Source organism: Trachypithecus francoisi, unplaced genomic scaffold (genome assembly GCF_009764315.1).
Source record: "Trachypithecus francoisi isolate TF-2019V2 unplaced genomic scaffold, Tfra_2.0 Lachesis_group2, whole genome shotgun sequence".
Lineage (NCBI taxonomy): Eukaryota > Metazoa > Chordata > Mammalia > Primates > Cercopithecidae > Trachypithecus > Trachypithecus francoisi.
In genome coordinates this window covers 125511644-125522102 of record NW_022681465.1, presented here as the reverse complement: position 1 = coordinate 125522102, position 10459 = coordinate 125511644, and positions in this window count along the sequence as shown.

Below are 10459 nucleotides of genomic sequence, written 5' to 3'. Positions count from 1 at the left end.
ATCTTGCCATCAGAACGTATCTCCTTTCCACGCAGTCTTTCTGTGTGGTCCCTCCGTGTAGAATCTCTGGCAGTGTAGCCAGACTTCTTATGTGGCAACACTCCCGAAAGTCAGCTTTCCGGGAGAGAGGAAACGGACATTGCCAGTCTTCCTAAAGACTAGGCAGGTACACAGCAAGGATTCCATTCTGCCATATGATGCTGGATAAACATAGACCCAGGCCAGCTCAAATTCAATGTGTGTGGGAATTTCATGAAAACATAAATACCAGGAGGTATAGTTCTTTAGGGGTCACCTTTGAAGACTAGTTGCCATGATGCCCTTTTATGGAAGGGAACACAGTAACATTGTGATGGCCTGATCGCTGTCTGTGTTGACTCTGGCTCAAAGTTCCTGCCACTGGACTCTACATTTTTTGGCAATCAAGAGCCGTGTTTTACATTTTGAACACAGTTTTTTATGCTTAGCAACACCTCAATGAAGTTTAAATTAATGGTAAATCCAACTGTGTCTCTTTCTCTCCGTTATGTCTGCTCCTTTGTCACTACTACCTAAGTTTAGACTGTATTATGAAACATAATGTAGTAATTAGGAAGAAATTTGAGGAAAGATTTATCTGAGTTCAAACCCTAGATCCACCATTCCATCCATGTATCTATCAGTCTGTCTGTCTGTCTGTCTAGATGGAATGGTGGATCTAGAATATATACGCACACACATGATTTGGATTTACCATTAATTTAAACTTCATTGAGATACTGCAATAGATAGATAGATAGATAGATGGATAGATAGATGGAATGGTGGATCTAGGATGTATTTGTACGCCCACATGATTTGGGCTAAGTTAATTAGCATTTTAAAACTTTCTTGTACATAAAATAGATATTTTATAGTACTAATTTCATTAATTGAAATAATGCATAGAGGGTAATCTGCCTAGGGCCCAAGTCTTATAAAGCACTCAATAAATGATAACTGTTACTTTCTCTCAATTGCAGGCCTGTAGTACTTCTTGAGCGTCCTGCTTTCTCCAGACTCACCTACTTACAGTCTACAGTGATGTTAAATTAGTGGCCCCTAAAACAAATGAAGTATCGTATCACTCTTTTTTTTTTTTTTTTTGAGATAAAGTCTGGCTCTGTCGCCCAGGCTGGAGTGCAGTGGCGCGATCTCGGCTCACTGCAACCTCCGTCTCCTGGGTTCACACCATTCTCCTGCCTCAGTCTCCTGAGTAGCTGGGACTACAGGCGCCTGCCACCACGTCCGGCTGATTTTTTGTATTTTTAGTAGAGACGAGGTTTCACTGTGTTAGCCAGGGTTGTCTCGATCTCCTGACCTTGTGATCCGCCCGCCTCGGCCTCCCAAAGTGCTGGGATTACAGGCATGAGCCACCGTGCCCGACCAGTATCATATCACTCTTATCCCCCTCATTCCCCCCAGATTCACTGATTCTTTCTCCATAGTCTACTCTAAATCCTCTTAGCTTGGCATTCTCATCCCTTTAAAATTGTGTATTTACTTCTTCTCCTCTTCTGAAAATGCAGCCAAACTGAATCAATTAGTCTTTCTCAAACCCTCCAGGTTTGTGGCCCCATATCTCTATTTTGCTTCTTTTACTTTTCTCTATCCCTGGAACTTCTCACACCTGCCCCTCTTCCCCAGCTAAAGGAGGTTGTAATGATTCGGTCCCTGAAAGTGTTCAAAAACATGTATCCAAAAATCACCTGAATGGTTTATTATGAGCACAGGTCCAAATGCCTGTCTGACTCAGCTATTAGCCTAAGTAGGCTAACTAAATACCATTGTGAAAAATAGACCTCAACAGCATAACATGATGGATGCTTTTCCATTTTTGTGCATGTAACAGTCCAGAGTAGGTGTTCAGTGACATCTCAGGCAGATAATTTGACGATGTGCATAACCTAGGTCTAAAAGCAGTCACATTACTTCCCCTCACATTCTACTGGAGAGGATTGAGTCATATGGCCCAAAGGCAAAGAAAGCTGAGAAATATAGCTAGCTTTCTGTCGAAAGAAGGGACGGTACCTTTTGGCACACAGGTAGAAGCTTCTGATAGGTCACTTTATTAAATAAGTAACACACTCCAGATCTAAGAAAAGAATGAGATGTAAGGACTGTGACAAATGAGAAAGCTCTTGATGCAACTACAAAGGATAATGTTAGTCACTTTAAGCGACTTTTGCCATGGAGGAATGATCGTCAGGTCCAACCAGATACCATGAGTTCAAGAAAACCAAAAACCAGTTACTGTATGTGAAAACTCCACTTAAAAAATATCAGCAATGAATTTAATCCTTTTACAAATACTGTGGGCTACATAACCCATCCACTGACTGAATCTGGCCAGCAGGTCCCTGGTATGTGAAGTCTGTTTTAGACATTGAGTCTGCTAAATTTTTGAAGCTATACACCTTGTTGTCCCTGGAGGTTTGATTCATGTAGAGATTCTGAGACAAATTGTAAGGGAATTGGGCACTATACATTTTACTCAGAAGAACATTCCCTAAATTCTCTACATATTTTAGGGAAGAGACTTAAATTTTCCATGTTCCTTCTCTGTTCTACCTGCTAAATGTGCTGTGGTATTCATTACTTACATTCGCTTGTCTATGTCACACTCTCTGGACGTGTGGTAGGATTTAACTTGCCCATCCCCTTTGGAGTCAGGTGTGGCCATGTGACTTATTTGGCCATTGAAATAAGACTCAAGGTGACTTGTCCCTTGGAGGAGGAAATTTTAAGAACCCACACTATACTCTGCTTAAAAAAAAAAAAAAAAAAAAAAAAAAAAAAAAAAAAAAAACTCTTTCCCATGGTAGTTGGCAAAAATCTAGATTTCCGCTGTTTTGTCAGCCTGGGGCCTAAGGTGACAACAGTCCAGAATAGAGCTCCCAGCAACCCACAAGATGCAAAGTGTGAATGAAAGAAAGAAAATGTTGTTTTCAACCAGCAAGATTTGACGGTTGTTTGTGTAGCATAATTGACCTCCCATGATTAATCTCCTTGCTAGTGACTGTGTTTCAACAACCGCTAATTATTTAGATGAAAGATTATAAGGATTTGGATTAGGAATTACAAGACTTGACTTGAAGTCTCCTGAAAGGGGGACTAAGGAACTACGCAGCTTGGGTCACATTATTTCTCTCTGAGTCTCAGTTTTGTCATCTGTAAAGTCAAAAGTGTGGTACTAGATAATTTTGGGGGTTTTTTAATTTACAGATTCCTCCCAGAGTATCAGTTTAAAATCCACCAGCAGTGACATGTACACATACTCCTTCTGAATGACAAATGAGTCCTTACTGATATACTATCACTGAACCCTGCACTGTTACAGTGATTTTCCTACTATATTTATTATCACAACTCTTTTTTTTTTTTTTTTTTTTTTTTTTTGAGACCAAGTCTCACTCTCGTTGCCCAGGCTGGAGTGCAGTGGCGTGATGGTGGCTCACTGAAACCTCCGCCTCCGAGGTTCAAATGATTCTCCCACCTCAGCCTCCCTAGTAGCTTGGACTGCAGGCACTCGCCACCAGGTCTGGCTAATTTTTGTATTTTCAGTAGAGACGGGGTTTCTCCATGTTGGCTAGGCTGGTCTTGAACTCCCGACCTCAGGTGATCCACCTGCTTCCACCTCCCAAAGTGCTGTGATTACACACATGGGCTACCATGCCCTACTCACAACTTTTAGAAGTGCTTAAAATTACTAACTATAACATTTTTGAGTGCAGGATAGAGTTCAACTAGACATAATTTATAAGGAAAAATACCAAAACTCAAAACGATTGAGTTGCTCCTATCACAAAAATAATTAGTAGAAAAATCTAGAACCTAAGCCTAGTGATTTCTGAGCATATGTTATTTTCCTATTACCATATTTGCAATCTAAATTGAGTTTCCTGTAGCATGCTTTATTTATTTTATTTACTTTTAGTTTTTGCCCTTCCAACACAGAAAATGCAATTAGGATGGTTCTTGGAGATGATAGGTCAGTTTACACCACCCACCAAGAAAAATATGGAAGAACACATGGGGAATTCTCCTTGCTTTGAAGAAAACATTTCAATATGTCTTTTAGTAGAGGGAAAAGTGAAAGAAGCAAGTTCAAGATGAGAAATCACTAGCCAGCAAGCATATTGTGATAAATCAGCCATAACATGATTATAGCAACTTCCTTGGGAAAGAAATCAATGCTGAATCAGACTTAGATAGACCAGGGGGATCAAATGGAGGTCAAAGGTACGTCTCCATCTCAAAATTGGATAATTATTACTGTTATTATTGTCAGTTGCTATAATATAATACTGGGAGAAATATACAGAGTCCCAGTGCTGCATTTATTGGCTGGCTAGACAAATCAATCCATTACAGGGAAATAAATTCAAGCATATTACTCCATCCAAATATCAAGTGAATTAGGATAATTAGGACAAGGCTACCTGTGAGTCTCCTTTAGATTTTTTTTTAAATAAGCAGAAAACATAAAGCAAATAAGCAATTTTGAAAGAAGAAATTGCATTCATTTCTTTTGTTTTGAAAATTGAACGGTAAGGCTTGCTTTAATAGAAAGTATCTCAGGTTCCAGCTGGACACCGTGGCTCAAGCCTGTAATCCCAGAACCCTGGGAGGCTGAGGAGGGTGGATCACTTGAGGTTAGAAGTTCGAGACCAGCCTGGCCAGCATGATGAAACCCCATCTCTACTAAAAATATAAAAATTAGCCGGGCATGGTTGCAATCTCGGCTACTCAGGAGGCTGAGGAGGAGAAGCGCTTGAACCTGGGAGGCGGAGGTTGCAGTGAGCCAAGATGGTGCCACTGCACTCCAGCCTGGGCAACACAGTGAGACTCCATCTCAAAAAAGAAAAAAAGAAAAAGGTATACCAGGTTGGAAATCTCAGATTTGAATGTAGCCAAAACCAGGAAGCTCCTGAGAGCCCTGTGTTTCCCTTATTCATAACATTCAGTCAGTCACCAAGTTTTCCTATTATATTCCTTTAATAGTCCTAAAACTTCCCCCCTGCCTTCATAATACTCCCACTGCCTGCACCTGGTCTTTAACCTTCTTGCCTACATTTCTGCACCACCCTCTCTTTTCATCTTCCTGCCTGAGCCTCACATGTTTCTAGTGCATTCTACTTAAACTAACTTAAATGATATTTCTGGAGTTCAAATCTAATCATGATTTAACTGTTTAGTGGCTTCCCCTCATAATTATTTTCTAAAGATTTGGGCTCTCTGTCTTTTCCTTGCTAGACATCAGTCAAGCTGATTATCAAGCAAATTCATCTTTCATTTTCTGCTTAATATTTAATATTTGTTCTCTATCGCTCTTATTGGACTCTTAGCCTTTTGCTAGTGAGATATCTTTTTTTTTTTTTTTTTCCAGCAGTCCATTTTGGGTCGTGGGTGGGGTGTGTCAACAGAGGTTCTTTAGTGGTCGGGCTATTTGTGTACAAATACATCATTGGTGCTGTGAGTGGGTGCATGAGCTCTCAGTTATGTCATCAGTTTACTTTCTACTTTCACTTGAAGTGTTGAAAGGGGAGCTCCCTCTGTACTTCAACAGTGATGTCAAAAAGCCTATGCACAAATCTGTAAGAATATGCATGTGTATGTATGTGCATAGATTGTGCGTGTGTATACAGTCATGTGCCACATAACAGGGTTTCAGTCAACAATAGACCGCATGTACTTCATGTATGATGATAGTGCCATAAGATTATCATACTGTATTTTTACTGTACTCTTTCTATGTTTAGGTATGTTTAGATACACAAATACTTACCATTTTGTGTTATGGTTGTCTATAGTAGTACAGTTTGGGTGAGTACACTCTATGATATTCATAGAAGAACAAAATCATCCAATGACATATTTCCCACAATGTATCTCCATTAAACAACGCATGACTGTTTATACATTAATCACCCACCGCTTATCCATGGGGAGTATGTTCCAAGATCCCCAGGGGATGCCTGAAACTACAGATAAAACTGATCTCTCTGTAAACTATGTTTTCTCCTGTCCACACCTATGATAAAGTTTAACATATGAATTAGGCATAGTGAGAGCCTGACAGTAACAACTAATAATAAAATAGCACAACTCTAACAATATACAATTGTCTCTTAGTACCTGTTGGAACTTGGTTCCAGGACCCTCCACAGATATCAAAATCACTGTATACTCAAGTCACTTTTGTAAAATGATGTGGTATTTACATATAACCTATGTACATCTTACCATGTACTTTAAATTACCTCTAGATTACTTATAATACCTAATACAATGTTAAGGCTATGGAAACAGTTATACTGTATTGTTTAGGGAATAATAATACAAAATGTCTGTATATGTTCGGTGCAGACGCACCAAATTTTTTCTGAATATTTTTGATCTGAGGCTGATTCCATGAGTGCAGAATCCGTGGATCTGGAGGGCCAACCGTACTGCGATGACAGTTATGTCAGTATGGTCTATTTCTCTCAAAATATCTTATTGTATTATACTTACCTACTTTCAGACCACTATTGACCACAGGTAACTGAAACTCGTGAAAGAGAAACCAAGGATAAAAAGAACTGCTGTATACACCTGTGTGTGTATCCAAAGCATGGTAGCCATTCCATTCCTGAAAAATAATTTATATAAGTTATAACAATAGAAGAAAATCAACCATATATTTGTGAGTGAAGAGGCCCAAACCTTAGATTCCATGATCCAGAAACACCATCAATAAATTATGAAGCCCATTCTTTCAAACAACAGATAGTCTTGACCTACATAGCAGTCTTTTCTTGTCTCTTGATCAACTCAAATGCAGATGTGGCACAAACACAAAGAAGTGAATGCCCTATAAGCACTCTTTAATGAACAGAATAAATAAAATAGTGAAGAAATGATCCAGCTTTCCATCCTTTGGTGGAAAGTTCATGTAATCTACATGTATTTCTGAGAGTTTTCAGTGGGTTCGAGCTCCATTCTTCCACCAGGGTGTCTAGCTCAGTAACATCGACTGTGGGGTTTTCCCCCTGTCCCTCCCTCCCTCTGATTGCTGGGACCACTTCTCAGATAAACTAGGAGAACCCAAAGTGTTGTCTCAGACCACTTTCAGAGGCACACAGACTAAGGCAAATCTGCTTTCACTGATCTTTTCTACTAAACAATTCATGATTAATTCTATGCTCAGGTGTCTCAGTTCATTTGTGTTGCTATAAAGGAACACTGAAGTAAATTATCTTAAAAAGATTTATTTGGCTCATGGTTCTGCAGGCTGTACAAGAAGCATGGTATTAATGCCTGCTTCTAGTGAGGATCTCAGGAAGCTTCCAGTTATGGCAGAAGGTGAAAGGGAGCAGGTATCACATAGCAAGGAAGTAAAGAAGAGAGAGGAAACGGAGGTGCCAGGTTCTTTTTAATAGTCAGATATAGCAGGAAATAACAGAGCAAGAACTCCCATTACTGCAAGGAAGGCACCAAGCCTTTCATGAGGGATCTGCCCCCATGAACTAAACACCTCCCACCAGGCTCCATCTCTAACATTGGGGATGAAATTTCAGTAGGAAATTGGAGGTAACAAATATTCCAAACTATATTATTCAACCATTGGATCCCCAAATCTCATGTCTTTCTCACATTATAATATACAATCATTGCTTCTTAATAATCCCCAAAAGTCTTCCAGCACCAACCCAAAACTCCAAAGTCTCACTTAACAGTCAAGGAAAGGTCTACAGCTTGAGTCTGTAAATAAGTTATTTACCTCCAAAATAGAGCGGTGTACAGGCTTTGTGTAAACATTCCCATTTCAAAAGGGAAACACTGGCAAAAAGAGGGGAGTGACCGGCCCCGGGCAAGTCTGAAATGCATCAGGGCAGGCATTAAATCTTAAAGCTCCCAAATAATTTACGTTGACTCTATATCCCACATCCTGGGTGCACTGCTAAAAGGTAGACCACCAAAGCCTCGGGCAGCCCTTTCCCGATGACTTTGCTGGCTGAAGCCCCATATGGCTTCTCTCACTGCTTGGAATCAAATGTCTGTGATTTTTCCAAGCTCAGGGTACAGAATGCCAGTGACTCTGCCATTCTGGGGTCTGGATGGTGGTAGCCCTCCTTCCACGGATCCAATAGGCAGTGCCTCAATGGGTGCTCTCTCTGGGGACTCCATCTCTACATACCCTCTCAGTCCAGCCTTAGTCAAGGTTCTCTGCAGCAGCTTCACCCCATGGCAGGCTTTTGCCTAGGCACCCAGGCTTTCCAATACATCCTCTGAAATGTAGGCGAAACTGCCAAACCTCCTTCGCTCTTGCATTCTGCATGCCTGCAGACTTAATGCCACATGGAAGCCATGAAGGCTTATGGCCTGTGCTCTCCAGAGAGGTGACCTGAGCCAGACCCGGGGGCCTTTGAAGCAAGGATGGAGCCTGAGAAGCCAAGATTCAAGGAGCAGTTCCAGAGGTGGTGCAAGGGAGCTGCAGGCCTCCTAGTTCTGGCCCCAGAAACCATTCTGTCTTCTCAAGCCTGGGAGCCTGTGATGGTAGGGGCTGCCTTGGTGGTCTCTGAAATGCCTTTGGTGCCTTGTCCCTACTGTTTTGACCATTAGCACCTGGCTCTCTTCTATCCTCATTAACCCTTCTAGCAAAACAGTTACTAGAAGTCTGCCTGGATTCTTCACCTGAAAACACACATTTTCTTCTCTACCACATGGCCAGCCTGTGAATTTTCCAAAGTTTTATGCTCTGCTTCCCTTTTAATTTGAAGTTCCAACTTTAGGTCATTTCTTTGCTCCCATATGTGATTGTAGGCTAACAGAAGCCACCATGCCACTTCTTGAATGCTTTGCTGCTTGGAAATCTCCTCTGCTAAATACCCTAGGCCACCACTCTTAAGTTCTACCTTCCACAAAGCCCGAAGGCATGGACACAGTGCAGCCAAGTTCTTTGCAAGGGCTAAAAATGGGTAACCTTTGCTCCAGTTCCAAACCAGTTCCTCACTTCCATTCTGAGACCTCCTCAGCATGGTCTTTATTGTCCACATTTCAGTTAGCATTTTGGTCACAACCACTTAGTCTCGAGGAAGTTTAAACTTTCCCTTCTCTTCTTGTCTTCTTCTGAGCCCTCCAAACTCTTCCAATCTCTGCCTATTACCCACTCCCAAAGCCACTTCCACATTTTCAAATATCTTTACAGGAACGACCCATTCCTCAGTATCAATGTTTTTGTCTTAGTCTGTTGGTGTTGCTATAAAGAAGTACCTAAGGCTGGGTAATCATAAAGAAAAGAAGTTTGTTTGGCTGATAGTTCTTAAGGCTGTACTAAAAGAATGGCATCAGCATCTGCTTCTAGTGAGGGCCTCAGGAAGCTTCCACTCATGGCAGAAGGTAGAGAGGAGAAAGTATCACATGGCAGGAGAGGTAAGAAGAGAGAGAGGAGGTAAGTGCCAGGCTGTTTTTAATCATCAGACCTTGTAGGAACCAACAGAGGGAAAACCACTCATTACTGTAATGAAGGCACCAACCAGTCCATGAAGAATCCACCTCCATTACTCAAACACCTACCTGGCCCCACCTCCAACACTGGTGATCACATTTCTACATGAGATTTGGAGTGGACAAATATTCAGATTATATCACCGGATAAATAAGATGTTATTTAGTGCTCCGTTATCTTAGATACTATGCAGTACAAAAGCTAGAATAATTGATATGTAAAGGAGTTTTAAAAACTTGTCTTAAATAATGTTTAATTAGTAGTTGATATCACTCCAATGCGTTCTTCAGTATAATTTTACCATGGGGTATATGCACATATTATTATTCATATGTATCACTATATTTTACCACTAATTTCCCCTAAATTCAAAACCTATTTGGAATAAGACAACTCTCTATTGTGAATTCAGGATAGAAGTTGAGTTGTAAGGCTATACATCTCTATTTGCGTATCATGCAAATGAGTAACAATAGGCATATACAGTTTTACTGTTAACTAGATACAGGGGGCCTTTGATTTTACCACCATGCGAAAGTTTCTATCTACTTCTGAAAATAGCTGCCCTTTTATTTTTATATAGTAATGGTTCATCTTCAAGGACTAACAAGAAAGGGTATTTTGCCATCCCTGCAGAAAGAAAGGCATATAGATTCATATAATTCATAGATATTGAAAAACAGGGTACTCTCTCCCACACATAAAATATGAGTTCTAGTTTAACATTATCTATTTTTTATATAAAGCACATTGTGTGTAATAAAGGTTAAATATCAACATCGGTAAATTAAGTTTCGGCTAACTAGGTTTAGTTCAGTTTGCCTGAAATAATCGTTCTTTGTTCTTAGTTATATGCACAGATACAAACATTAAAAGAGAAAAAAAAAATTGAGTGTAACACTTTAGTGTCTGTGATTCAGTGACAAGTGCCTGAAAGTCTTATCTTTG